The sequence below is a fragment of the Hyperolius riggenbachi genome, chromosome 6 (assembly GCF_040937935.1).
Source record: "Hyperolius riggenbachi isolate aHypRig1 chromosome 6, aHypRig1.pri, whole genome shotgun sequence".
NCBI classification, from domain to species: domain Eukaryota; kingdom Metazoa; phylum Chordata; class Amphibia; order Anura; family Hyperoliidae; genus Hyperolius; species Hyperolius riggenbachi.
The window spans coordinates 109,457,953-109,485,538 of NC_090651.1; the positions used below are offsets into that span (position 1 = coordinate 109,457,953).

Here is a 27,586-nt window from a genome sequence, read left to right on the forward strand (position 1 = left end):
GCGGGTGCCGCACGCGAACGTTTTGCGGAAGTTCGGTTCGCCCCATAATGCACCTGAGGGTCAACTTTGACCCTCTACATCACAGTCAGCAGGCCCAGTGTAGCCAATTAGGCTACACTAGCCCCTGGAGCCCCACCCCCCCTTATATAAGGCAGGCAGCGGCGGCCATTACGGCCACTCGTGTGCCTGCATTAGAGAGAGTAGGGCGAGCTGCTGTCTGTCTCTAGGGAAAGATTAGTTAGGCTTAGCTTTTCCTGGCTGCATACCTGTTCTGTTCAGTGAGCCCTCAGCCCACTGCATACCTGTACTGTGATCCTGCCACTGCATACCTGTTCAGTGATCCTGCCAGTGCATACCTGTTCAGTGATCCTGCCACTGCATACCTGTTCAGTGATCCTGCCAGTGCATACCTGTTCAGTGATCCTGCCACTGCATACCTGTTCAGTGATCCTGCCACTACATACCTGTTCAGTGATCCTGCCACTGCATACCTGTTCAGTGATCCTGCCACTGCATACCTGTTCAGTGATCCTGCCACTGTATACCTGTTCTGTGAACCCGCCACTGTATACCTGTTCTGTTCAGTGGACCCGCCACTGTATACCTGTTTAGTGAACACGCCACTGCATACCTGTTGTGTTCAGTGAACCTGCCACTGCATACCTGTTCTGTGAACCCGCCACTGTATACCTGTTCTGTTCAGTGGACCCGCCACTGTATACCTGTTCTGTGAACCCGCCACTGTATACCTGTTCTGTTCAGTGGACCCGCCACTGTATACCTGTTCTGTGAACCCGCCACTGTATACCTGTTCTGTTCAGTGGACCCGCCACTGTATACCTGTTCAGTGATCCTGCCACTGTATACCTGTTCTGTGAACCCGCCACTGTATACCTGTTCTGTTCAGTGGACCCGCCACTGTATACCTGTTCAGTGATCCTGCCACTGTATACCTGTTCTGTGAACCCGCCACTGTATACCTGTTCTGTTCAGTGGACCCGCCACTGTATACCTGTTTAGTGAACACGCCACTGCATACCTGTTGTGTTCAGTGAACCTGCCACTGCATACCTGTTCTGTCAACCCGCCACTGTATACCTGTTCTGTTCAGTGGACCTGCCACTGCATACCTGTTCTGTGAACCCGCCACTGTATACCTGTTCTGTTCAGTGGACCCGCCACTGTATACCTGTTCAGTGATCCTGCCACTGTATACCTGTTCTGTGAACCCGCCACTGTATACCTGTTCTGTTCAGTGGACCGCCACTGTATACCTGTTTAGTGAACACGCCACTGCATACCTGTTGTGTTCAGTGAACCTGCCACTGCATACCTGTTCTGTCAACCCGCCACTGTATACCTGTTCTGTTCAGTGGACCTGCCACTGCATACCTGTTCTGTGAACCCGCCACTGTATACCTGTTCTGTTCAGTGAACCCGCCACTGCATACCTGTTCTGTGAACCCGCCACTGTATACCTGTTTTGTTCAGTGGACCCGCCACTGTATACCTGTTTAGTGAACACGCCACTGCATACCTGTTGTGTTCAGTGAACCTGCCACTGCATACCTGTTCTGTGAACCCGCCACTGTATACCTGTTCTGTTCAGTGGACCCGCCACTGTATACCTGTTTAGTGAACACGCCACTGCATACCTGTTGTGTTCAGTGAACCTGCCACTGCATACCTGTTCTGTCAACCCGCCACTGTATACCTGTTCTGTTCAGTGGACCTGCCACTGCATACCTGTTCTGTGAACCCGCCACTGTATACCTGTTCTGTTCAGTGGACCCGCCACTGTATACCTGTTCAGTGATCCTGCCACTGTATACCTGTTCTGTGAACCCGCCACTGTATACCTGTTCTGTTCAGTGGACCCGCCACTGTATACCTGTTTAGTGAACACGCCACTGCATACCTGTTGTGTTCAGTGAACCTGCCACTGCATACCTGTTCTGTCAACCCGCCACTGTATACCTGTTCTGTTCAGTGGACCTGCCACTGCATACCTGTTCTGTGAACCCGCCACTGTATACCTGTTCTGTTCAGTGAACCCGCCACTGCATACCTGTTCTGTGAACCCGCCACTGTATACCTGTTTTGTTCAGTGGACCCGCCACTGTATACCTGTTTAGTGAACACGCCACTGCATACCTGTTGTGTTCAGTGAACCTGCCACTGCATACCTGTTCTGTGAACCCGCCACTGTATACCTGTTCTGTTCAGTGGACCCGCCACTGTATACCTGTTCAGTGAACCCGCCACTGCATACCTGTTCTGTTAACCCGCCACTGTATACCTGTTCTGTTCAGTGAACCCGCCACTGTATACCTGTACTGTTCAGTGAACCCACCGCATCAGTGCGCATACCTGTGCAGTTAAGTGAACCCACCTACCTACGTGAGTGCACGCAGTGTGATATACCACTCCGTGCATACCCGATATGGACAAAACAGGTAGAGGAAGAGGTAGTGCCAGAGGCAGAGGAAGGCCACCCGGCAGGTCTGCGCGAGGTCGTGTAAATGTAATTTCGTGTGTACCTGGCCCACAGTACAGTGCTCGGAAGAAGGCACGTCCCATCACCTCCCAAGATTGTCAGGACGTGGTTGAGTATTTAGCGACACAGAACACCTCATCTTGTTCAGCCACCAGCGCTACTACTAGCACCACTTCCGCTGCATTTGACACTTCGCAAGAATTATTTAGTGGTGGTGAAATCACTGATGCACAGCCATTGTTGTTACAGCCAGATGAATTTTCGCCAGCTCATATGTCTGCGTTACGCGGCAACACTATGGATGTAACGTGTAAGGAGGATGAAGGACCTACACGTTTGGATTTTTCTGAGGCAAGCGAAGCTGGGCAGGATGATTACGATGATGACGATGATAGGGATCCTCTGTATGTTCCCAATAGAGGAGATAAAGAGGGGGACAGTTCAGAGGGGGAGTCAGAGAGTAGTAGGAGGAGAGAAGTTGCTGAAAGAAGCTGCGGCAGCTCTTCATCAGAAACAGCTGGTGGCAGTGTCCGGCACCATGTATCGCCACCTATGTACAGCCAGCCAACTTGCCCTTCAGCATCAGCTGCTGAGGTCCCCATAGTACCCACATCCCAGGGTGGCTCAGCGGTGTGGAAATTTTTTTATGTGTGTGCCTCAGATCGGACCAAAGCCATCTGTTCGCTCTGCCAACAAAAATTGAGCCGTGGAAAGGCCAACACTCACGTAGGGACAAGTGCCTTACGAAGGCACCTGCAGAAAAGGCACAAACAGCAATGGGATGGCCACCTGAGCAAAAGCAGCAGCAGCACACAAAAGAAAAGTCACCCTCCTTCTCCTCTTCCTCCTTCAGGTGCATCATCTGCTTATGCCGCTTTCTCCCTTGCACCTTCACAGGCACCCTCCTCCACTCCGCCTCTGCCCTTGAGCGGTTCCTGCTCCTCTGCCCACAGCAGCAGTCAGGTGTCCGTGAAGGAAATGTTTGAGCGGAAGAAGCCACTTTTGGCCAGTCACCCCCTTGCCCGGCGTCTGACAGCTGGCGTGGCGGAACTGTTAGCTCGCCAGCTGTTACCATACCGGCTGGTGGACTCTGAGGCCTTCCGTAAATTTGTGGCCATCGGAACACCGCAGTGGAAGATGCCAGGCCGCACTTATTTTTCGAGAAAGGCCATACCCCAACTGCACCGTGAAGTTGAGAGGCAAGTGGTGTCATCTCTTGCGAAGAGCGTTGGGTCAAGGGTACACCTGACCACGGATGCCTGGTCTGCCAAGCACGGGCAGGGCCGCTACATTACCTACACAGCCCATTGGGTGAACCTGGTGGTGAACGATGGCAAGCAGGGCGCAGCGGACCAAATTGTGACACCTCCACGGCTTGCAGGCAGGCCTCCTGCCACCTCCTCTGCTCCTGCTACATGCTCTTCGCTGTCCTCCTCCTCCTTGGCTGAGTGGCAGTTCTCCTCTCCAGCTACACAGCCCCAGCTCCGCAGGGCCTATGCTGCATGCCAGGTACGACGGTGTCACGCCATCTTAGACATGGCTTGTCTCAAAGCGGAGAGTCACACTGGAGCAGCTCTCCTGGCTGCTCTTAAGAAACAGGTGGATGAGTGGCTGACCCCACACCACCTGGAGATAGGCAACGTGGTGTGCGACAACGGCAGCAATCTGCTTGCCGCTTTGCATATGGGGAAGCTGACACACATACCCTGCATGGCACATGTCATGAATCTAGTGGTTCAAAGATTTGTGACAAAGTACCCTGGCTTAGCGGATGTCCTGAAGCAGGCCAGGAAGTTCTGTGAGCATTTGAGGCGGTCTTACACAGCCATGGCACGATTTGCAGAAATTCAGCGGAAAAACAACATGCCGGTGAGACGCCTCATTTGCGATAGCCCCACTCGCTGGAATTCGACCCTGCTTATGTTCTCCTGCCTGCTAGAACAGAAGAAAGCCGTCACCCAGTACCTCTACAACTGGAGTAGAATGAAACAGTCTGGGAAGATGGGGATGTTCTGGCCCGACAACTGGACACTGATGAAAAATGCATGCAGGCTCATGCGGCCGTTTGAGGAGGTGACCAACCTGGTGAGCCGCAGTGAGGGCACCATCAGCGACTTAATTCCCTACGCTTACTTCTTGGAGCGTGCTGTGCGTAGAGTGGCGGATGAAGCTGCGAATGAGCGTGACCAGGAACCGTTACGGCAGGAACAGGCATGGGACCAATTTTCATCAGACCCAGCTGTTTCCTCAACACCTGCGGCAGCACAGAGGGGGGAGGAGGAGGAAGAAGAGAGGTCGTGTGCAGAAGACGAGTCAGACTCAGAGGATGATGAGCAAGGTGTTTCTTTGGGGGAGGAGGAGGGGACGGCGGTAGGAGAACAACCGCAGCAGGCGTCGCAGGGGGCTTGTGCTGCTCAGCCTTTCCGTGGTATTGTTCGCGGCTGGGGGGAGGAGGTTGACTTACGTGACGTCACTGAGGAAGAGCAAGAGGAGATGGAGGGTACTGGATCCGACTTTGTGCAGATGTCGTCTTTTATGCTGTCCTGCCTGTTGAGGGACCCCCGTATAAAAAACCTCAAGGGGAATGAGCTGTACTGGGTGGCCACACTACTAGACCCTCGGTACAGGCACAAAGTGGCCGACCTGTTACCAACTCACCGGAAGGTGGAAAGGATGCAGCACATGCAGAACCAGCTGTCAACTATGCTTTACAATGCCTTTAAGGGTGATGTGACAGCACAATGCCAGCAAGGTACCACTGCCACTAATCCTCCTCCCGTGTCCACGCAGTCAAAGACAGGACGCTCCAGCGATCTCATGGTGATGTCGGACATGCGGACGTTCTTTAGTCCAATGCCTCGCCGTAGCCCTTCCGGATCCACCCTCCACCAACGCCTCGACCGGCAGGTAGCCGACTACCTGGCCTTAAGTGTGGATGTAGACACTGCTGTGAACAGCGATGAGGAACCCTTGAACTACTGGGTGCGCAGGCTTGACCTGTGGCCAGAGCTGTCCCAATTTGCCATCCAACTTCTCTCCTGCCCTGCCGCAAGCGTCCTCTCAGAAAGGACCTTCAGCGCAGCTGGAGGCATTGTCACAGAGAAGAGAAGTCGCTTAAGTCACAAAAGTGTTAAGTACCTCACCTTTATCAAAATGAATGAGGCATGGATCCCGGAGGGCTGCTGCCCGCCCCAAGACTAAGTCAGTCCCCGCACACACAGCATCTCTGCCTGCACGCCGTGTGACTGGCTGCCTGGCCTGCCCCAAGAAGACTAAGTCGCTCCCAGTCCCTCCACACAGCATGTCTGCCTGCAGGCCGCTTCACTACCTTCTCCGCCACCACCAACAGGGTCCGGGACTCCAGGCGGATTGCTGAATTTTTTAGGCCGCTGCTAGCAGCGGCCGCTGTAATAATTTTTCGGGTGCGTGTACATGACTGCCTAATTTTTCTGGCTGCACTGCGGGCAGCTGCAACAACAAAAGAAAAGGCATGTACATGCGCCCATTCCCCTTCGTGATCATTACCTTGCCGTGGTGAAGGGGCTTGCGTATCACAATGAAGCAATGACCGGCGCCTAGATGAGTGTCTCGGGGGGCACACAAAAGATAATAAGGTCGTTGCTTCATTGTGGTCAGACCAAATTTGATCAGCTGGAAAGTCACTGTTCTGTCATTCAGCTACATCAGCCAGGCCGACCATATGGGCTGTAAAGCCACCAAAACCTGCACTCTCGCCATGGTGCGCACCAGTCCAGCACGGCCGTCACTACACAAACAGCTGTTTGCGGTGCGTTACACAGTGAGTTTGGTGTGTCAGTGTGAAGCAGTACCTTAATTACACTACCTGATTGATGTATACACATGCAAGATGTTTTAAAGCACTTTAGGCCTGTCATTTAGCATTCAATGTGATTTTTGCCCTTAAAACGCTGCTTTGCGTCAAATCCAGATTTTTCCCGGGGACTTTTGGCATCTATCCCACTCCGCCATGCCCCCCTCCAGGTGTTAGACTCCTTGAAACATCTTTTCCATCACTTTTGTGGCCAGCATAATTTTTTTTTTTTTCAAAGTTCGCATCCCCATTGAAGTCTATTGCGGTCGCGAACTTTAACGCGAACCGAACGTTCCGCGAAAGTTCGCGAACCCGGTTCGCGAACCTAAAATCGGAGGTTCGGCCCAACTCTAATGATTATTCCATTTGGTCTTAATCGACCAAGTTCATGACAGATGTACTTACATACAAATGCAAAAGCCTGGAGCCATTTTAAAATATTTATTATAAAGAACTATCCAATACATTGGTGCTGCATAAATATGGAAGATAAAAAAATATATTAAAAAGATACCTTGTCTGCTATTTGCCCATTAAGGGCACCTTAGAGTGGACCTGAGCCCTTGCACAGGGCCGAAGGAAAACAAAGAGAAATGCACCCTGTGTGATTTTAGAGAGAAGAACCTAATTCCCACTCATCTGTAAGTAATCACAACAACACAGCACAACAATTTGACACACTGCAGATTTATTGCATGAGTTCTGTAAGCTGTAACAAATAAATGTTTTCTTTAAAATGGACCTGAACTCTTGCACAGTACAGAAGGAAAACAGAGAAATGCACCCTGTATGTATTTAGAGAGTTTAGCCTGTTTAATTCCCCCTCATTTGTGTCTAATCACAAGTTGCAATCTGGTCTCGCCCCTGTGTCACATGACTGCCATGGCAGAGATGGCAGATAAGCTCATTAGAAAGCACAGGACGTTAACAATATGTCTGCTTCCATGAATCAGGAAGTAGAAACTGCGCGGATTTATTTTAGGATTTGTATGAGCTGTACCAAAGAAATGTTTTTCTGTAAAGGTTATTATGCTGTTGTGTACTTTTTAGAGCAGAGAGGACGTTCTGAGTTCAGGTCCGCTTTAAAGGTTAATATGCTGTTGCTTATCTTTTTTTGCAGAGACAAAGTTCTCAGTTCAGGTCCACTTCAAAGCATAGCTGCATTTGAGTTTCATACTGATCACTATCAGTGAACTCACTTTGCATTGTAATCGTGTTAAGATTAATGAACCTTTTTGGCCTCTACACATCCTCACTGTGGGTGGTCTGTTTATGTCAAACTGAACAGAGTTTACTGTTATTCCTTATTCTCTATTTAAATTACAAAGGCATAGATCTTCCTAAAATCCTCTGTTATCATTCTGATATAATCTTCCCATCTTTACCTCCTCATAGTCCTGTAACCTCTCAGCTCTATAGGTCAAAAGGTGGCCATACACTGGTCGATTTGCCATCAGATTCGACCAAAATATAGATCCCTCTCTGATCGAATCTGATCAGAGAGGGATCGTATGGCCACCTTCTGCAAACAGATTGTGAATCGATTTCAGCCTGAAACCATTCACAATCTGTGGAGGAGCTGCCGCTGCTGCCGCCAATGCCCCCCCCCCCCCTCCGCATACATTACCTGTTCCGGCCGGCGCGAGTCCCCTGGTCCACCTCAGTCTTCTTCTCCGCCTGGTCCCGGCATCTTCTCCGCATCGGCTCCCAGCTGGCATCTTCTCCCATCGGCATCCGCGTATAACTTTCTGTCACTCCAGTGACAGCGGAAGTTCAAATAGAGCGCCCTCTATTTGTACTTCCGCTGTCACTTCAGTGACACAGGAAGTTATGCCGGATGCCGTGATGCGGAAAAGATGCCAGCCGGGAGGTGACAGCGGGGACCAGGGGACTCGCGCCGGCGGAGCAGGTAATGTATCTCCGCTGTATTGCGTCGGTCATCGGGCATTCGAACGCTGCTATCGACGCACTCCCGACCCGCTCCTGACCCAAGAAAAATCTTCCGCACGGATGGATCGACGGGAGTCGACAGGAACAATGGATTTCGGCGGGAAAATCGTTAGGTGTATGGGCCCCTTAAGCCTTCTTTCAGATGGACCCCTGAACTGCATGCTTGTCAGACAGACAGTTCTCTCATGAAGCAATGTGAAACACTTGCATCAGGCGCAGAGATTATAGGGGAAGCATGTTTATACTGTGCGTTTACACTTACAGCATGCAGCCAGAGTAGGAGGAGAAGAGAGAGGAGGAGTCGAGGTGAAGAGGTCATCACTGGGAAAAGCAGCTTGTTGTGCTGTGTGAGGAGTATGACAGTAAATGAGGAGGGGAGAGGCAGAAGAGCAGCATTGTTTCATTTGATTTGCACAGCAGAAGGGAGGAGGTGGCACTGCGGTCCTGACAGAGGAGGAATGGAGGATGGCGAACTGACTGAGGGTGAGCAGTTTGTTTGTTACAGACTCACAGCCAGCCAGTGTGTTATTGTGTTTAGCTGCATGTCATGTCTCAAGTTGTTGCATATGCTCCGTTGCTGACTGAAAACACTAAATGGAGCAGAGTAAATTGTTGGATGTTGTGCAATCATTCAGGCGTCCACTCTCAAAAGTTTGCCTCAGGCAGCAAAAAGTCTAGAACCAGCCCTGGTGTTACCGCTTGACACGCGGTTGCGTTTCTCAGCAACAGAGAAACAGGAAATGTTGCATCTGAGCATGACTGCGGCCGAGCTCACATGTGACTAGATGGGGAGGTCGCCTGTCCAGCCCCAGAACTGAGGAGCAACAAGGACACAGTTGGCACAGGAGAGCAGCTGATAGAGGGTATATACACCATCTGTCAGCTGGCCATCAGATAGAAGCCTTAGGAATACGCAGTATGTTCAGAGGTTGGAATACACTGATTGCAGCAAAGTTTACGCTATGCACACAGTTTAGATTTTCTTTGGCTGAAACAATCATTCATACCTGTGTCACCCAATGCTTTTGGCTCCTCTCTAGTGATCTGTCAGGATGGACAACCTAGCCAGATCTCTTCCACTTGAGTCTTAAATGGAAGTAGGGTGTTCTTGAATGAAGTTTTTTTACTTCTGCCACTGCACTACTCACTACTGCCCTCTGCACATCTCTTGTAAGGTGTCCATTAATGGTACAATCACCCAAGCAGTTGACCATATGATCAATTGTATTGTATACCATTAATGGTGGCTATCGACAAAGAATAAGCAATCTATCCATCATTCCATTAATCTGAATTTTAGTACGATTTTTTGAGTCCGATCAGATTGCTTATTTTCCTCACCGTTGGTGGGCCCGGATGATCATTTCCCATTGATCGCAATGATCAGATTAGAAGGTCAATTGTCCGAGAAATTGGAACATTTATTGGCACCTTTAAAGTTTTTTCTTTATTTTTTTTTTTCAAATACTTAAACAGAAACATTTGTGAAAAGGGTAAAAAATAAATCAATAAATTGCAAAGTAAAAGTTGAAAAATAGATGAGACATCAAGAAATGATTGATAATCACCATTTAATTTGTTCATATTGTTTGATCCACAATGAGCCTGCACGTCATCATTTTTACTACTGGCAGACATGGAAAAAAAAAACAGACAGCACCAACTGCCAATATTTGTAACCACAGCCACTAACATTGTGATAGGCTAAAAGGATGGGTTTTTTTTAGATACAGAGGGAGATACTGGTTGCTTGGTAGTTGGAAACAGCTATTATTTCCCACATTGCAACAAGCTTCACAGACAGGAAAGTGTCAGGACCTAGGTCTTGACATCACACTGTAGGAGAGGTTTCACCACAATATCAGCCATACAGAGCCCCCTGATGATCTGTTTAAGAAAAGGTAGAGATTTCTCATGGGAAAGGGGGTATCAACTACTGAATGGGATGAAGTTCAATCATTGGTTACAGTATCTCTTTAAAAACTCAATTCTAGTTTTAATGTACCTTACTATTTAGCATTATGTTCATAGCAAATATCAGATTTGGTAAACATGCTGACCACCAGGTAACAATCCTCCTATGCCCACAAATAACCTTTTAGCACATCAGTGAAAAAAGTGACTCTATCTAAAGATTACTTTAATCCCCTCTTAGTATATAGAAAGATATCTCATATCTCAAAGACCTGCATATCCTCACAATGCATACAAGAGTTCAGATCTATAAATAACCCTAACCCATAATGCACTGTTAATTTTACTGGTTTGCTCTGTGCAGTTGGAGGCGTTGATCAGAAGAAAAGATGTACAGCTGGTAGTAGGGCGTAAAGAAGAAATCTTGGGACGGCTTCAGATTTCTTTTATGTATTTCCAGGAAGCAACTGGCATGTGTAGCCAAAGCATACTAGGAGGCAGATCCTTCTCCTTCTGCTGAACATGTGCTGAGGATACAATGGAAGAGATTTTTTTTTGAAAACACAAGATATATGCACACTGCTTCAAAGCCTTGGAATAAGAAATCACAAAACCTCTGCAAACATTTTATCTGTCGGAAAGACAAGGACCTACAGGTTAATGCCTGCAGTATTTAGATCCTTGGATAATGTACGTAAATATATGGTAATCCCTTTTATTTATATGTATATAAAACCACACAAAAAAGAGCATGCAGGGGTATTGCTGAACTAAGTGAACGCCTGAGAGTGACTGTAATCAATTGTATGTTAAAATTGTACAAACCCCTAAATTGGGTAACTCTGCCTACATTTAAACAGGGAAGCTGTGCATATACAGTATTTCAGTAGTGCTATGTAGCATATCACATAGGCCTGAAATAAACGTGCATATAGCCTTTATTAACCCGTTTGCATCGTCAGACGATGTTGCACCCATTTTAACCTCAGCCGTCAGAACTCATTGTTCTGCCTGCTGAGGTCATGCAGAGCGGTGCAGGGAGCGTTTTTTATGGTTACCTGTTCCGAACTCTGGACCACCTTCTCCTCTTCCTCTACTCACGGCGATACACTCCCAACATCATCTTCTGACTTCCAGTCACATGTTATTACACATGATCGGGGCTCAGAGGATAGTGTCAGCAGTGCAGTGCCACCAGGTGGTGGAAGAGGGGGAATGGAATAGCACTACCTTCTCAGCTCCATTCACATGTAATAACGTGATCTGAAGTCAGAAGAGTATGTCTGGAGTGTATCGCCTCGCATGGAGGAAGAGGAGAATGGAGGAAGCACCCGGACAGGTAACTATGACAGCTTCCTGTGCCACTCTGTATAGCCCGCATAGCCTGCCAGGCTGGGGAATGCACACTTCACCACCGGCAGAAATAATTTGGCTCTAAAGCCACAAAAAGTTTTACTTTATGTGGCTGCTAAAAGGTTAACTAGTTGACATCCTCAACATACAAAACTGATTAAATACAGCATACTTACAGCTAGAAGAAGAGACAAAAAGGGGAGGAAAACTGAGAGTGCAATATGGTGCAGTGTGTACTACTGATGAGTAATGTTCAAGTAGCGGGAATAGAGCAAGAATCACAAAGGTATGTCACATCAAAGGCCATCCACTGCTCAGGCAAGTGGGGAGAATGAACACACTTGGCTTAAAGGAGTTATCAGGCTAAAATTAACAAAATAAGTGCTACTTACCCGGGGCTTCCTGCAGCCCCAAGCTCCCAGCATGTCCCTCGCCGCAGCTCCCTACCGTTCCCCGGCGATGACGTCAGGCCGACCTCTAGGGGACCGGGAGGGAGCTGCGGCGAACGGCTGTGGGCAGAGCTGCGGCAAGGGACATGCTGGGAGCTTGGGGCTGGAGGAAGCCCCAGGTAAGTAGCACTTATTTTGTTCATTTTAGCCTGATATAACTACTTTAAGAAGTTGTGCTCTAGTACAGGAAAAAGGGGTGACATCTCTCCATCACGGCTGGATATCAATAGGCAATAACGAGCAAAACAGAGGTGCCAACAAAGATTAAAATACTCTACAAGCACTAAAAGCAAATTAAAAGGGAGGTAATGGAGGACTCACCTCCAGTTAGTCAGACTCACTTTTTCTCCTAAGTTTTCTCCTAAAAAATAATTTTTCATCTTTCTGTTTAAAACATGTTTTCAGCACTCTGCAACTGAAAAGGTACAAAAAAAGTAGCTGAAAGTAAGTGAAAAAGCTCTGGCAAAATTAGTATTTTTTTGCTTGCTGATGGCTTAAAAGGCATTTTATTGGTAAGGGCCCATATGCAATTAACTTTATCTCCTAAGTTTTCTCCTAGGTGATATTTTTAAACTTGTCAATAAAATTTGTTTTAAGCCACCAAAAAGCAAGAAAATACTAAAAATAACTTTGATAGTACCGTTTCACCTACTTTTTGGTACTTTGTAAGTTGAACACTGCTGGAAAGTTATTTTAAATAGAAGAAAAATTATCACCTAGGAGAAAATTAAGGAGAAAAATGTAATTGCACATGAGCCAAGGTGTGAAAATATCACCTAGGAGAAAACTTAGGAGAAAAAGTAAATTGAATAAAGGCCAATAAACCATATGCAATTCACTTTTTCACCTGAGTTGTCTCCTAGAAGATAATATTTCATTTTCGATTTAAAATAAATTTACAGCACTTTTCAACTAAAAAAGTACCAAAAAGTTGGTGAAAAAGTACTATCAAAACAATTTTGAGTATTTTCTTTCTTTCTGGAGGCTTAAAATGCATTTTATTGACACGTTTGAAAATATCACATTGGAGAAAACTCTGGAAAAAAAGTGAATTGCATATGGCTCAATGAGTCTAATTTCAAAAAACAGCTTTATTTTTACATTAAAAAACTCTGTATGCAACGCGTTTCGTGGGACAACTCGTTTCCTCTGGCAAAATTATCTGTTTTTCCACAGTAATGAGCTTGCTACACCAAGCTTGTTACTCCAATATTTATCTCCCTTTTAACTTATATATACTGTAGCAAGCTAATTATTTCCACCATGAGATATGAACAGTACAACTAAACTTCCACTACAAAAGTTCAGTTGTAGGCACAAAAGTGCAGATTGCTATGAACATTTCTCATGAATGCATGCATTGCTCTGTAGTGTGATTCACAGCCCCTCCTCCTATAATGAATGATAAAATGATTGTCCAGGTGTCAACTCTTATGCTGGATACACACGGTGCATTCCCGCACTCGATTCCCCGCTCGATTCCCGTCGATTCCAGGCCGCTCGATTATTTCCAACATGTCCGATTCCCGTTTCGATGGATCGTTAGGTCGATTTGGCATACTTTGCATGAGAATCGACCTAACAATCATCGAAATGCGCTCGGAAATAATCAAGCAGCCGGGAATCGAGCGGGACATTGAGTGCGGGAATGCACCGTGTGTACTACCCAGCATTAGTATGGACCAGTTCTACTAATCCAAAAGTCATCCTCATGGATATGTTTCCAGCACAATCAATATGATTGATATTCTTCATAAGCTGTATCCGCAAATCTGTGTAAAATATAAAAGTCATACGACCTGAAAGACTGTCCCATGGCATTGCTCTGTTCAAATAGAGCCAATTATAGCCACAGGTGCTTTTAAATATGGAGGGCCTTTCTGTAGTAATCTGTGTGATCCCCATAACTGAAAAATTGCCTTTAGGTCCGGCTCAAGGATGAGGACATATAGTAAATCTATTTGTTTTCATCCCTGTTGCAGTAAAATCACTCTCTTACCCAATGGGTTGGAGGGATTGGGGGCATCTTGCTCTGTGCTGCAAATAAATAGGGCAACCATTATAACATTATACAATGGTACAGAGAAAGGTCACACATTACTAGACAGGGGGTCAGTATACAGGTGAGGTAGCATATGCACAAAGTACGAATGAAGCAGGGAACGGAGAGTTGCTGAGTCCATTCCGTGGTGGAGTAGCATGGCACCAAGAGGTCAAGTGTAGTCAGTAAACACAGGGGAAGAGGGCCCTGCCCGACAGACTTACAATCTAAGAGGAGGGGAATAAGGACACACTTGGTGGTTGCATATCCATTTAGAGGAGGGGTCTACAGTAGAAGGAAGAAGAAATAATGTAAGAGGCTCCACGCACATTAACTTTAAGTTTGACTGCATTAGCCATGGTTGTGACATTGTTGATGCCAGAAGATCAGCAGCACTGCCAAGCAACTAATAATGTTTAAAAGGAAGTAAATATGGCAGCCCCTATATCAATCTCACTTCAGGATCACTTTAAAAATGAGACAGCAATAGAAGCGACAGAGAACGATTCACCCACTGACATTGTATTCTTTATCCAATTTCATATTTATAAAGGAGAAAGAAAGCTTTATGTAAAATGCACATACAAACTGGAAAGAACAATTTGTATAAGTTTCTGCCATGAGCTATCAGCATAAGTAACACATTATTATTCCACAATATATTTAATAAGAAGGAAGTCTTTAATAAAAAGGGATCCATTTTACATTTCCAATTCTAGACAACAGGACCACATACAGCAGCTGTATGTTTAACTTTATTGTAAAAGGGGAATTATTCCTTTTTACACGTTTAGCTGTAATACAGTAAATAAAAACGCTGCTTTTTTGTTTTCTTTATTTTGTGATTGTTATTTATGGTCATTATCATGTCATTTCTTACCAGACAGGAAAATATTTAATACTTACATGCGTGTTATATAATTAATAGCTGTTGACAAAGGAAATGCACGAAGATGAATCTGATTGTGTTACTGCGCACATACAGATTCTATATTCAGCACATGGAGAGACATTATCAAAATGTTTCATTAAAGAGGGGAAATCTATCATTATATCAGGCATGTAGATCTTGATCATGTACACAGCATCCAACACATCGGGGAACCAAATATTACTTTGCATATCATTATGTTGCATTATATACTTAACCCTGTGACTGCTAAGAGCATAATACATATATCATTGCTCTACCTCTTCTCAAAGCCTAACGTGCCATTTTTTATGTATACGCTACAGTCAAGATCTGGTCGGCCAATGTGAGAAGTGGCCGACTGATGGCCAATGTGCAAACACCGTAGTAAGAGCCAGGCCAGCTGAGAGCGGGCAGAGGTGCAGAGTGGAGACCAGTCTGCTGTGCCAGTTCACCTTCCTTCTGCTCCATTGTGTCTCCCCCTCTGCACCTGACTTTATCCCAATTGTTTCTAAGGCTGACATGCTCCCCGCCCCTACCCCACCTGGTTGTAAGTTGGCATCTTCCAGAAGAGAATACGGAAGCAGAGGGGGAGAGGGACAGAAGAAGGTGAGGTGTAGAGGGGTAGACACGGTGGAGTGGAGGGAGGGTGCACTGGTACAGCAGGCTATAGCAGATAAGTCACCTTTGTTCCCGGTCTCCACTCTGCACCTCCTAGGCTTGGTGCCTCAGCTGGTCTGGCCCTTACCACTGCCACTACAGGGCAGGCATTTTCGGGACTTGGCCAGGGTTCTTGGTTCTGCCATATTGTGTTTTGGCCAGCCAAAGTCCAAAAACATAAGTTGCCCAATGGCTTCTTCGCATATTGGCCACAGCAGCCAGCCACTTCTCACATTGGCCAGCCAGATCCCGAGGTGGCCAACTTTGGGATCTGGTTGTAACATGTATAATAGTAAATTTGTATTAATTGGCAATATGCAAAGTCTTGTTCCTTGCATGACTCCACAGTTTGCTATAAATTTATTAAAAGTAGTGGTTTGACTGCATCCTGTAGCTCCTAGCTGCCAGTAGAGTGAGAGCTGCTTCCGCAAGCACTGAGCATATCACCTGAACCCACCCACCTCTTCTCTCTGCTGCATAGAGCAAAACTCTTTGTGGCCTGCACTGCAGTACAGCACTCTCATCATTGTCTTTTATAGATCTTCAGTTAGTGTGTAATAAAGCACTTTTTGCCTCCCCCTCTCCCGAAACCATGCGTACCTTTCATCACCCTATCCAACCTGCAATAATACTGCTTTTTTACCTAGTTAACCGGGACAGGGAGATAAGCGTCTGTTCAGCTGTAACTTCATTACTGACCACAAAGAGTTAATATCTTAGCAACACAGAGTAGATGAGCAAGGTCAGCTCTGTGCGCACAGGGACACAGGGAAAAACGAACAGCTACCCACGCCCATCTTCTCACTGACTACACTATGTGAGTGTTGATGGAATAGGGTAGGAATTTGAATAACTGTCATATGAACTGGAACTGGAGCTTCAGAATGCTCAACCAAACAGAAGGCTGCCCTCCTACACACCACCCATCCTGCCTACTAATCCAGCTCTCTTCTCCCTCGACACTGGCGTGTCCTGGGTGTTGAAGTCAGCCAACCTTACATGCAAGGGGAGTGAGTGAGTGGGAAGGGGTAGAGAAGTGCAGGCCGGGGAGTGGGAGAGCCAGCAATGTGTTGGGTGCACAAACCAAATCTGCGCTTGCATAAGGATTTGTCGATTTGTGAACTTGGGTGTCTGCAAACACTTGTGATTTCCCCCTTTAGCCTTCAAATCTCACTGCAGGAAATTCACCTTCGCTATCTGCCAGCTGTCAACAGTGAGGAACTGATCAAGATAGGTTGTCCAATCGCTCGACTGCTTGCAATGGTCAAAATACCAGGGAGTCAACTAGTCAGCACCTGGGCCCAGGGAAGGTGTAGACAACATTCTCAAAGTAGAGAATGACCGGGCCTCCACTTGGATTTAAAAGACAACCGAGGTGAAAATAAACTGAAGAGAAACACAATTCTATCTAGCCTCCTTCACCTAAAAATTTCTTTTTTTTTTAGCTATCCCAGTTTTACTTTATATTTAAATCTAGTTTTTAAGTTTTTACTGTTTCATTGTCTCTGCTCAGTGCCAGAGCTCAAATCTATAAATTATTGACCCCTTTTTTATCTATTTTCTGCTTTCGGAAGCCATTTACTGACAGGAAAGTGTTTTATGGCTGTAATTACTTATTAGTGAGGGTTATGCTATAGTCTGACCCAGTCCCCGACCTGGTCCCGACCCAGAAAGAAGCTTGCATACTTGATGTTTAACTCTTTCTTGCAGAGAAATAATAAAAAGGATCACAGCCTAGTTATTTGTGTGCTTGGCACTATACATATACATGTCTATCTCATCATGTCACATGTCACCTCGGTTGTCCTTTAAAGGCTATAAAAGCTCAATTCTTTATTGTATCACTGCATAGGTACACACAACGTTTTGGCACGTAGGCCTTTGTCAAGACCCAGTCATTTTCTACTTTGACAAGTTAGGAACTGGCCACTTCTGATCCATTGCACTCATAAATTTACACTTTCATATTGTGAAAACTAAACATTTTTGCAGATGTTTGTGATGCACATTTTTAACATTCTTTCTTTTGATGCATTTTTATCTAATGCAATTATAAGATATGAGATGAACTAGATCTACTATCGGCTACAGCTACCAATCAAAGATGTACCTTTTTATGCCTAAATCTAAAAACCAAACCCAAATTCTAATAGCAATCAGGATTATAAACATATTTATTTACAACAGTGTATAGAGGGCAAGTTGTGGACAGAATGCCTAAATCATAAATTAGATATGTTTGCCACTGCAGCATAGCAATTGTCTGAGCTAAGGCTACTTTGACACTATAACCAGTTTGTTGCACATCCAGGACAATAATATTGCAACACAACGGTGATCAAAAGTAATTGCATGTTCTTGCTGTGATGCGATGCATACAGTACAGCACACAGTCCGTAGACTTATGTTTGCACCACATCAATGACCACACTCATTGCCCGGTAGTGCACTGCATGCTGCGCTTTATCCCAAGCGCCTTTGAAATATAAATAAACACAAAATGTTGCGCGCTCTCCACTGGGACAATCAGTTGTAACAATTGTGGAATTATCTCCAAGGTCAGCGCACAAGATGTGCGCTGACACTGCGGAAGTCCTCCACAAGCGTATTAAACGATAGAACCCAGATTTGGTGCAATGCACCTGTAGAGAGAAAAGTGAGCACAGAGACAGAATGTATGTGTCTCCACCAATCTAGACGCCACCCGGCCACGGTGGAACACACAACAGTGGAAACCAAGTGGGAACGCAATCGCAAGAGTGGCGATTGCTAACAGCGACACAAGATCGAGCAAAAACAGAGCATAAGTGTAGTAAGAGAGACACAGCAAACAATAATGATCAGAACGCCAAGGAAAATAACAAACACTAGCTAAACGCGAACTCCGCACTCATTCGCAACAGCGAACGCGTTTAAGACACGATCACCGCGCGTTAGGCGCCCAGTGACAAGCGTGCCACCCTAACTAACCAATGTAACACGAAAATGAAAAGAAAACGCAAACGCTTGCTAAATGGCTCCCTCACCGAGCCTACAGCAAGCGTTCGTACCAGACAAGACAGACAGAAGGAGTAACCAGTAGCAACCGCAGCTCTAGCTTGCACCCCAAAGACAGAGTACAGAAGGAACCACCGCCACTACCACTAGGGCGGATGCGATCCAAACAGACAGACAGATGGAGCAACCAGTAGCAACCGCTGCTCTAGCTTGCACCCCAAAGACAGAGTACAGAAGGAACCACCGCCACTACCGCTAGGGCGAATGCGATCCCAACAGACCGAACGATTTCCTGTCGACCGCCGCTGGCGACAAGACAATCGCAACAGACAAGACAGAATAGGCAGTACAAATTAAACACAAACCTGACTGCACTAAATAAGAATACAAGGAGCACTCCCCAAGAATTAACTACACTAAGATAGCAATGGCTGACACTCCAGGTGAGTTAGCAGGAACAAACCACTATGACCAGCAGGGAATTCTGGGAGCAAAAGGTATTTATACTGCAAGCCATCAAAGGAAGCAGCTAAGCAATTTTAATGACAAGTGTATGCAAATTCCTCACCAGCAGAGCAACTCTGAAACTTGCAAAGTGAAGACAGGTCTCTTTTCCAGAGACCTGCAGCACTCAGACCTAAAGAATAGTCAAACAGCTGTCTGTCTGTGCAGACAGCAAAGCGTATCATTACATCAGTATACAGGATCTTCTCAAAAAATTAGCATATTGTGATAAAGTTCATTATTTTCTGTAATGTACTGATAAACATTAGAATTTCATATATTTTTGACTCAAATATACACAACTGAAGTAGTTCAAGCCTTTTTATTGTTTTAATATTGATGATTTTGGTATACAGCTCATGAAAACCCAAATTTCCTATCTCAAAAAATTAGCATATTTCATCCGACCAATAAAAGAAAAGCGTTTTTAAAACAAAAAAGGTCAACCTTCAAATAATTATGTTCAGTTATGCACTCAATACTTGGTCGGGAATCCTTTTGCAGAAATTACTGCTTCAATGCGGCGTGGCATGGAGGCAATCAGCCTGTGGCACTGCTCAGGTGTTATGGAGGCTCAGGATGCTTCGATAGCAGCCTTAAGCTCATCCAGAGTTTTCGGTCTTGCGTCTCTCAACTTTCTCTTCAAAATATCCCACAGATTCTCTATGGGGTTCAGGTCAGGAGAGTTGGCCGGCCAATTGAGCACAGTAATACCATGGTCAGTAAACCATTTACCAGTGGTTTTGGCACTGTGAGCAGGTGCCATGTCATGCTGAAAAATAAAATCTTCATCTCCATAAAGCTTTTCAGCAGATGGAAGCATGAACCCACTTTTGAACCAGAAACAGCGGCAGAAGCGCCTCAGTGGTCCAAAGTATTTTTACATGTCATTCGGAAATCAAGGTGCCAGAGTCTGGAGGAAGACTGGGGAGAGGGAAATGCCAAAATGCCTGAAGTCCAGTGTCAAGTACCCACAGTCAGTGATGGTCTGGGGTGCCATGTCACCTGCTACTTTTGGTCCACTGTGTTTATTCAAGGGCAGGGTCAATGCAGCTAGCTGTCAGGAAGTTTTTGGAGCACTTCATGCTTCCATCTGCTGAAAAGCTTTATGGAGATGAAGATTTCATTTTTCAGCACAACCTGGCACCTGCTCACAGTGCCAAAACCACTGGTAAATGGTTTACTGACCATGGTATTACTGTGCTCAATTGGCCTGCCAACTCTCCTGACCTGAACCCAATAGAGAATTTGTGGGATATTGTGAAGAGAAAGTTGAGAGACGCAAGACCCAACACTCTGGATGAGCTTAAGGCTGCTATCGAAGCATCCTGAGCCTCCATAACACCTGAGCAGTGCCACAGGCTGATTGCCTCCATGCCACGCCCCATTGAAGCAGTCATTTCTGCAAAAGGATTCCTGACCAAGTATTGAGTGCATAACTGAACATAATTATTTGAAGGTTGACTCTTTTTGTTTTAAAAACACTTTTCTTTTATTGGTCGGATGAAATATGCTAATTTTTTGAGATAGGAAATTTGGGTTTTCATGAGCTGTATGCCAAAATCATCAATATTAAAACCATAAAAGGCTTGAACTACTTCAGTTGTGTGTATTTGAATCTTAAATATATGAAAGTCTAATGTTTATCAGTACATTACAGAAAATAATGAACTTTATCACAATATGCTAATTTTTTGAGAAGATCCTGTAGGTCACTAAAAAGTTCCTAAACATTTTATTCCTCCAGATGGATCGCCGTCTATAATGTCCTGTGTGTGCCTCACACTAACTTAAAACGCAAATAAGAAAACATACACGGCACTCAACATCCTCAATAAATACAGGGGACAAAAATACTCGGTTCACATTACAATTTTCCACATGTATGTCCTATCCTCAGGATGCAAGGAAAGTTTCCTCAATACAGGTCAAGTCTATATCTCAATCTCCTCAGGGATCTGATAAATTCTCCATTTCTCCATATAATGATAACGATTTACGCTCACCAGAGATTGTGGCCGACCAGTTCAGATCAGCATATCACTAGCCAGTAGCACCCTGTTGTTTGCTGGTCCCCTTCTGGTCAGCGCATGACATCCGGTGAGAGGCTTGTGCTATTGTTTGGTGGAGGTTACCCTGGGTGCAGCTGGTTAGAACCGTGGGGTGCATTGATGGTGACAATAATGATTTGATGTCTATGCAGTATTGCACTATTTGTCTGCATCCATCTCTCTTTGCATGTATCGAGGAGTAAAGACATCGGGAGAACAGAGACAAGTCCTACATATACTGGCTAGGCCACACACGTGATATGCTGATGGGGCATTAGGACTAGGACTACTTCATATACATGTCTGCTTGCCCCATTTTTACTGTATAGTTCAGCTCTGGTATCCTTTAAGCCAGTGTTCCCCTGTCCTCAGGGCACACCAACAGGGCATGTTTTGTAGAAATCCACAGAGGTAGTTAATTGGCTCTGGTGAAACACTAATTATCTCACCTGTAAATGTTTGTAGTTTCCTGCAAAACATGTATTATTGGTGGGCCTTGACGAGGACAGGGTTGGGGAACTCTGCTTTAAGCTGTTACAAATAGGTACCAATCATATGCAGGCAAGCCAAGCATTACAATGTGTTTTTCATTTCAAAATGTTGGTTTGTAAATCTGCATCGGTTCATATATGTTCATTTCATGTACATTACCATCTTAATTATCTCTGTTACATTTTTGTTTTGGGGAACTAGAAAATAATAAATAAGTAATATAAGAAAATTATATTTTTTAAAGTACAGTATGTGATTTTCAATGGTTGGCCTTTAAGCACTGCTATTAAGATGGCTTTGCTTTATTCTGGGATGCCTTCTTTATTTGACTTTAATTCTGCTTCAAATCTTTAATGAAAGGAAAGTGCAGCCTTTGGCGTAATGAGCTGGCAGATAAGACGAGAAAGATGACTCAGATTGATGAGTCCCTTATATTAGTCGTAAATACATTTGTGTAGAAAGACAACATTCAAGGGAAGCTGTGGACTTAAATTCCCCATACATCCAATTATATCAATAAAGCTGGGTTGCTTCAAACTAAGATATTTCCTTTTAACATATTGTAACAGGCCTGAGATGAAGCATATTAGCAGATTTCATTTCCAGTTTTACATTACAGAAACAAATGTAATTAGGAGTTAATCTGTGCAATCAGGAACTATGACAAAATCATTGGATTTCAATCACCAGGAGGTTGGATAGGTTGGATTACAAAATAAAATAAAAAAAAACTTCTTTTAGCTGAGGTCATTCATGATTTGGGACCAGAGCTGGATCATCCACACAGCAACTAAAGAAGGTGCCTAGGACCCAGTAGGAGTCCAAGGACCTGGCTGCCACCTTTTCTTATTCCCATTTCCTCATCTTACCTTACCAAAGAAGTCATGTGACCAGCAGGGGGAGACAAATATGCTATCTTGACTAGGGTCTCATTTCATGTTAAGCCTTCTCTGTTTGGACAGCTTTTGAAGACACCTGTATTTCGTGGATAACCATTCTTCCTTGGAGAGAGCTGTGAGATTACTTATTACCCCGCTTATGTCTTCAAGGCTTCCTACCTGAACTTTAAAGTGAACCTATGATGACAAAAATATGGAGTCATTGTTAAATTGTAAAATCCATGTTTGCTTTAATCAGCTGTTCCTAGGCAGCCAGAGGTGCACAGTAGTGATGAGCAGAAATTACGCCCATGCGTAATTGCGCATAGTAATTCGCAATTATGCATTATAATCATAATATGAAATTTCGGAGAAAAGCGTAATTCATTTTATATGTAATTGTAAGCATTCATGTAATTGTAAGCATTCGTAATTACGCATTCATCTATGTAAAATGTATGCGTAATTTTGTGCCGACTTCGGCGGTGAATAGCAAAGCCCCCATACAGGCTATTACTACCAAAATTGCTACATATGTTAAGGAGAATAGTGGGTACAAGTTACAAAAAGAAAAGACCTTGGAATTTTTGAGAAATTCAATTTTAAAAATACAAAGAAAAATGGGTTTTAAAGATAATCTGTACACTAAAATTCTTACAATAAAAAGTAAACCATTCTATTCATTATGTTCTCCTGTGCCCCTCTGTGCTGTTTCTGCCATTCCCTGCTGCAATCCTGGCTTTTAATTGCCAGTTTTAGGCAGTGTTTACAAACAAAAGACATAGCAAGTGATAGGCATGAGAGTAGCTCAGTGTGTGAGTCATACAGAGTGTGCAGGGGGCCTGGAGAGGGTGTGTATAGCTTCTACCCAATCACAAGCAACACAGCACATTCCAGCCTGACTGTCTGAGCCGACAGACCCGACAGAGGAGAGAAGATTCGATCATATAACAGAGATAACACAGCCACCGTGCAACTAGGAAAGGCTGCAGTAAGCCAGAGCACATTAGAACAAATTCATGCATAATTAATTACAAATGATTAAATAAAGTCAATTTAATTACTAATTTGCAATTACAAATAGGTATAATTGCGAAAATTCATGTGGAATTTTGGGTAATTGTAATTAGCTGATTACGATTATCACTGGCACAGTGGCGCCCAATGCCCTCTGATGCTTTTGCCAGTGATAAGCCTGGTAATCTTGCCCAAGAGATCAGGTCCTGATTCCTGCCGGGCAACTTGCGTAATATGTGTATACAAAGCTTAAGTTGTAACTCTGCAGATAGAAGGCCAATTAGCACCTAGGAAAGACCTACTTTTTGCAGATTAGCCTATATACACTGCAGGGCAACATCTGCTGAAAACGTTTACATTCCATAAATGTGGGCCAGTCGTTTGTCAATGCAGCAGTGAATGGAGTTTCTCTAATCACAGGTTGTGATAGCTCCACCTAGGGTTAGCCAGCTAGGATTTCTTCCATGATCTTTATATGATGTGAAAACATCTTTTATGATTTAAATGAAGGATCTTTCAGTAAGCAAACGCTCAAACGCTCAGTTGATGGTCAGTTGGTGGCCTATAGCAGACATTTCAACTGACCACAGTGTCATTCCCATTTCTAGGGCCGGGGCAGGCGGGGTGGGGCATCGCCCGGGTTGCACTGGGGTGCAGAAGTGGGGGGCTTGCAGTGGGCAAAAGCCCTGATGGCAATACCTATTCCTGCCAGTATTTTTTTAAGCTGCATAATAGTGCCAGCTATGTTTGCAATGTGTTTATGAAATCTGTTGCGAAAAGCTTCATCTATCAAAGTCCACATTAGTCAGTTGGGATGTCATTGAGGTGTACATACATTTTAAGTGATTGAGAATTATGCTCAGAATTATGAAATAGAATTATTATAAAAATCTATGCAGCTTGTAAATGGAATGAACAAATCTTGCAGTGGAAGCATCTGGTCCATTTTCAAGCTGCATAGATTTGCAGTAATATTTGCATAGTTTTGCATTAACTTTGAATTATTTGTATATCTCAAGAAAAGTGGAAAAATGATACTAACTCCAAAATGTTGTACTAAAAACCCCTTTAGACGTCCATGGCACAGGAATAGGGGGGAAATAAAAATGCCTACAGGTGTTGGTAGGAGGCAGAAGTAGTTTACTAATAAAACACCTTTAGACATCTGTGGCGGAAAATGGTGGTTTCGTTCAGCAATAGAAGTGAGCAGTATGCAAAGGAGATGCATGTTTATGGGTGCACTAGATCAGGGTTGGCGAACCTATACCATGTGTGCCAAAGAGGGCATTTTAAGCTCTCTGCCTGGGCATGCGCACCACCAGCCGCCACTACTTTAAAGAGGAGCTGTTAGGTATAAGGTCTCAGAGAAAATAAACACATATATCAGTAGCTAAAGATTGGCTGTACTTACATTACATATGCATTTCACTGTCCACGTTTGGATTTCACAGAATTTGTATATAGTATATGCAGAGATAGATGCTCCTGACAGCTCATGGCAGGCTCCATGTTTTTCTGTCAAATGTGTAGTCATGTCCTGCCTGCTTCCTGATCACAGAAAAGCTGGTACTAAATAACACAGTGTGCAGTGAATATTAATGAGCCATGTGGCTAGGAACAATAGCTGACTCCTGCAGTGTACTCTGCCCGAGATTTATCAGTGCTACGCGCTGGACTGATTACACAAGCTGCTGTAACGTCTCATTAGCAGCTGAGGGGAGGGCCCCAGAATGCTTTGCAGTATAGTATGCGGCTTGCGTCCTGCTTAGGTCTAACAGTTTGCTGATAAGCACACATCAAAGGTAACTGAGATTTTTATCTTCACTAATGGCTTTTGGGCTTCCTTCTAAACTGTTTAGCACAGGAGAATAGAGGTTTAAATTAGCTTCTGCAGCCTGACAGTTACTCTTTAAAGCACAGATTGCAGAAAGGTGATGTGCATATTGCATGAGCAAGAGGCTAATTACGGCATTTCATCTGTGGGAAAAATTCTGCATTTCATATGTGAGTTGATTGATGCAATTCAAATGTGGGGGTAATGTGCTGCTATGATTTGTGGGGTAGCTGCTGCAATTTATTTGTGGGGGTAATTGCCGCAATTCATTTGTGGAGGGAATTGCTGCTATGCATGTGATTGCTGCATTTCAAATGTCGGGTGATTGCTGCATTCCAAATGTGGGGTAATTGCTACATTCCAAATGTGGGGTAATTGCTGCATTTTAAATGTAGGGTATCTTTGAATGTATGAGTTTTTAACTATTCAGTATAAATTGCTGTTAGTGCTATGTGATAAATAAGTGAGTTTTGGGGTGCAGTTTGGGCACTCGGTCTTTGAAAGGTTTAACATCACTGTGCTAGATACTGTTAAGGCTGGACTGCAATGCACCACCTATGTGACATTCACAATGCAGTGGATGCATTGTGGTAAAATATTGTGCAGCATCATTACACACTGCATACAGTGCGTTAATAGTGACGTGGCAGTGAAACATTCTTTTGACTGACTGTATGCTTTACTGACTGTATGAGATGCAACTTGCAAATAACGTGTGCCTCTGCATTCCTGATCCATTGCGTTCCTGCTGTTACAGTAAACACAACGCAAAGTTCACTGTGAACCTAGCCTTAGGGCCCGTTTCCACTAGTGCCACGCGCGGCGGCACTTCCTCCTCTGAGAAACGCTGCCGAATCCCATAAGCCGTGCCATGCACGGCTATAGGATTCGCAGCCTCCCGCATGGACACTGATGGTAATTACCTTAGCGATTCGGCCGGCGGTGCCATTGTTTCCTATGGCAGAGTTTCCCCGCGCGATTTGCCTGCGGGGAAACTCTGCATATTCGGCCCGGTTTACGCGCTAGTGGAAACGGGCCCTACACATTAAGGTGGCAACTGCTGCCTATATTTCTGACAGGTTCACTTTATTTCCTCAAACCAGCAAGCTACAAAATAATATGGGATGGGAGAGATTATCCGGGCAGAAAATTCATTAGCTAACAGGGAATACATATCGCGAGTTAGCATTTTACAGGTAATTTGCTTTTATGTCATTTGTGTTCAAAGCATTCATTTAAACTTCAGTACCTGCCTCGTGTTTTTATGTAAAGAAGAAAATATCAATGTGAGCAAAATTCAAAATGCGGTTATTGGCAATTTTATTTCCTCCCTGTGATCGTTGTGCACATTGCGTTGTCTACTTTAATGAATGCGGCTCATAAATATGTCACGGCTAAAAGGAATCATTTTAATAGTCTGTTCTGGTGGACAATGGTAGAATTTAATTAAGAGGAAACGTGAAATATAACACAGTGACAGACAAGATATGATATGTCATGTTTAAAACAAGAAGAAAAAAAAACCTGGCAATTATATGTTTCCACTCAGGAGGCTGAACAGCAAACTGCCAAATTGCTGGGCTTATATAACAAGCTCACCAAAATGGCTAAGTACCTTAAAACACACACACATGTGAATGTAAGATAAGACACAACCATAATTTGACTGTAGGCAAAAGTGTCATAAACGGAACGGAACAAGGTCAAGAAATCTGAATTTTTCTTTTCAAAATTATATATTTGAAATGTCAGCAAGCTTAAGAAAAAAGAAAAAAATGAACTTTAAATAAAATTATATGTTAAAAGGAAAATATTAAAGCACAACTCCAGGTTACAAGTTGAAAATATTATGCTGTTTATCAGTCTCTATTTAGACAGTAAAAAATGTGTTTAGATTAAAAAAGGTAAAACAAAAAAAAGAGAGAGAGAGAAAACAATAAACTTTTGTGAGATGCTTCAAAAATACTGTAAAAGTAAACATCCCATGATTCAGTGCTTCTCAATGACATTGGCAATGAGATTGAGGTGATGACATCATCACCTGAGACCTGACTTTAGGTACATAATAGCCCTGCAGTTCACAGAAGTCTTCATGCTGACAGATGTCCTGCTAATAGAATATTGGTAAAATAACTGATATTCTACTATTGAGCAGTGGTAATAACTTAGTATGTTAGTGTGAAGGCAGAGCCTCAATTCAACATCGA

General features: G+C 44.4%; 1 long non-coding RNA gene across 2 annotated transcripts in view; it reads left to right on the plus strand.

Moving 5' to 3' along the window:
• LOC137522520 (uncharacterized) overlaps positions 1-27,586 on the plus strand; it is a 38,466-nt gene that overhangs the window by 995 nt on the left and 9,885 nt on the right. The window contains exon 2 of one of the 2 annotated variants that reach the window (XR_011022316.1): positions 10,558-10,883. This is a non-coding gene — a long non-coding RNA (uncharacterized lncRNA). The remainder of the gene's footprint in view (positions 1-10,557; positions 10,884-27,586) is intronic. The other variant, XR_011022317.1, reaches the window with a different exon arrangement.